Source organism: Meleagris gallopavo, chromosome 4, assembly GCF_000146605.3.
Source record: "Meleagris gallopavo isolate NT-WF06-2002-E0010 breed Aviagen turkey brand Nicholas breeding stock chromosome 4, Turkey_5.1, whole genome shotgun sequence".
NCBI lineage: Eukaryota > Metazoa > Chordata > Aves > Galliformes > Phasianidae > Meleagris > Meleagris gallopavo.
The window spans coordinates 35,212,685-35,216,234 of record NC_015014.2 but is presented as its reverse complement, the minus strand read 5'-3'; positions in this window follow the sequence as shown (position 1 = coordinate 35,216,234).

The window sequence follows — 3,550 nt, the reverse complement described above, 5'->3', positions numbered from 1 at the left end:
AAAAAAGCGGTGGGAGACCTTGAAAGCAAAATCATGAAAGGAAATGTGCTTTGTCCCAGTGGCAGAAGTCACAGCCCAGGTAACTGCCTCAGAGAACTGTAGTCATAGTTTCTCGCTTCATCCACATTTCTGTCGAGCCTGAAGGCTTTTCAATTTCTAAAGTCCGCAATCTAGCAAGTGTATGGCATGCTGCATGCTTTCTCATGGAGGACAGAAAGAACAAGAGAGAAATTAAATAAATGTTTGGTTCCTGTTTTGTCAACTGAGATAATATAGAAAGGAAGGGACGAATTTAAAGTTTTTAGAGGAAGAACAGAGACATCTATTACTGCATCTCTCTGCTTTGTGAAAATAACAGTGTGTACTTAGAAGATAATCAGGCATATATAAAATACTTGCTGGGATTAGAGAGATAACACTTGTTAGGCAGATATCTTGCATAAACTTAACAAGGCTAGGTCAGCTTTATTAAAAGAAAGGAAACAGTCAGTAATATAGTTATATTTGTAAGAAAACTACTGGAAAGCTCTGACAAAGAGTGTGTGTGAGGGAGGAAAAATAATAGTGATTATACTGTAAAAGTAAATTTTACCAACTTATGCAGTAGGGTTTTGACCACATATTCTAGTGGCCTGTATCATCCTGATCCTGTAAGTGGCTATTCTTTATTAAATAACATAGGTGGCTCTGAAACTAATGCCTCCTATTTCTTTCCCTGGAAACTACAACGGATACAAAAAGCACAATAATACTATTTGATAGAGCAAATTCTTAGCTACAGAACACTATTTCTCAACTAATCACAACCATTACCTATGCATTTTCACCAGTGATGAACAAGAGCCTGCATGCTGCACTTCTCAAAAAAAAAAATACTGTTTATCTGCCCATTCCAGCTTCTCTGTCATATTGCATTACTGTCACCACTGCTGAAACACACCGCCCACTGACTCACTGTGCTCACATCCACTGTGTGGTCTCTATCAACATTCAGAAAGCACTGATGAATGTCAATGGTTGCCACTGTTTCCACTTGGAGGAATTTACTGACACACCTTTACTTCACTCTCACTTCTATGTCAGATACCATTTCATCAGATTGCCCATCTGCTGCCATCTGTCACACGGCAACAAAATGTAATGGATTATCATTTGGAAGGTTCAGCCTCTACTGCCATATCACCAATATCCACCTCTGATGTCATGGGCCAACATAATAAATTATGAGGGCATTACTTTTGGAGCAGCCTTTGCATTTTCTGGAGGTCTTGAAATATTTTTTCACAGTGCAGGTGCTTACAGTTCTGTGATATTTCTCCTTTCAATCTAGAAATGACACTGAAAATACTTGACTATTTGGCTAGTTAGGTCTAAATGAAAGGTTTTGGGTGCAATCTCTACTTTGCAGTCTCTGTTTCTAATGTTGCTCTCTTCCTAATGTTCTGCAATGTCTTATATCCCTTATCTCCTTGCTTCTAACCAATTTTTTCAGGGAAGCAACACACAGTCACAGCTCTGGAAAGCCATTTGAACAAACATGCTAACATTCTGGGGCAGATTCACATTGCCAAAATGTTAGTTTAAGTCCACTGAAATGCAGTTTGTATTTTCCTCTGTAATACTTTTTGCTTATATTAACTTCAGACTTCTTCAGGAGTGTTTTTATTTAAGTGAAAGAACAAATAGAAAAAAGAAAGGAACATTTTATGCTTAGTCTTTATTTCCTCAATTTTTTATTTTTTTGGTTAGCCAAGGTTATTTATTTACAAAAGCCAACTTACTGCATCAGTAGCCCTCAGAACAGAGGGTCTCCTCATGCTAGCATGGCCAAGGCCTGCAGTTCCCCACAAGATGGCAGAGCCCAGTGCCTCGACCCTCTTGACGAGCAAAGGCCCAACTGTTTTCTTTCAGACAAATGGAGGAGTTTCAGATAGCTTTACTCCCCATCTCGAATGAAAATAAGTGGTGGAATATTGAATTTTCCATGTCATAAAAGTTATTTTTTTGTGTTTTGTTCTCAGTCTCTTCTGTTACTGAATCTGTTGGAGGCGATGCAGATGCCACATATCCAGATGATTTGGTGAGTCATAATTCATATTTTTGGTTGTCTATTAATAATGGTTATAGATGAGATTGTTGGGTAGCTATATAAATGTGCCATATTCCTGCAGCTTCATTTTCTCCTATATTAAATATTGTATTCAGTCAAAGGCGTGAAGGAGCTGTTTTTCCCATTGTGTTTAATTGCCAGTACTATTGACAGAGAATATCAGTAAAACTTCTGGTGACATTTTCAAGTTTCTTCTGAAAGCAGTTATTTTAAGAACTGTTCGGTTCAACAGTATTTCCACTTGTTTATTTTATTGCAACATTTCGAGCATGTATGCTTTTGGTTACACAAATACTTATGGAGGGTTTTTATTTGCATAAATACGCAGAGGCAGTAAGAAATATTCATCAGTTCTCCTTTGTTGGACATTTGCTGCTATTGCCACTTAAACTTTTTTTTTCTGAACTGGGGATTAGGAAGAATTGTGTCTGACAGAGTGGAAAAACCATTCACAAACTTTCAGCAGGGAAAAAAATAGTTTATATTTAATTTCAGGTATTAGTGTACAGCTCCTTATGTTTCTGTAGGATTCACTGGCTGTCTACCTTAAATCGCATCAGTTACTTTTCTGCATTTTATCTGTATTGTATAATACCACTTAAGAGTAATTCATCTCTCTGGAGATAAGGGGAAAACTTTGGAAACAGAAGAAATAATAGAAGGATGTTAGAAGAAACACTTTAGCAATCCTGTATTTGTAGCCCAGATTAATTTGTGACCATTTATGAAAAAGTACATCAGAATACTATCAATTGTTTATGAACAGAAAAGAAAACCTATTGCCAGCAAACAGATTTCTTAAAATAAATCGTCTTATAAGCCATAGAAAAAGTGTGCATGTACAGACATATTGCTGGGGCACATCAGGAAGAACTCTGAGATGCAAAGTTTTCAAATAAGAAGCTGTTGCTCAGTGACAATATGAAGGTACAAGTGTACTTTTTTCCTGATTTGATGTTATGTTACTTGCTTCTATCTTGGACCAAAACCAAATGCATTACATTGTCCTCTTATAGCCATTAACATATAATGGACTGTGTTTTCTCCTTGACATTCTTCCACTGTTCCCTCCACACATGCTTTGCTTTGTTATGATGCAGTGATCCAGATTGCTGCCGGATCTGTGAAAATAATGACTTGTATTTCCGACTGATTTTGTTCATGGATGTGTAGTTCAGGTGAATGGGAGTTCCTTATGTTTCATTAAATGATATTTCCTGGTGCTCCAAGAGAAAAGCAGACCTTCGGGAATAGGTCTGTAATGATTGTACTGGCTGGATTTCCAACTGCTGGCTGCATTGGCAGTGTGAAAGCAGATGCTGAATTGTCATGGCTGTGCTTGTCTGATGTGTTTTTGTGTAAAATTTCTTGAAATGAAGTTGCTGATCGTTCATTAAGACCCCATGGTATGACCACTCAGCTAATACGGCGATTCACCAT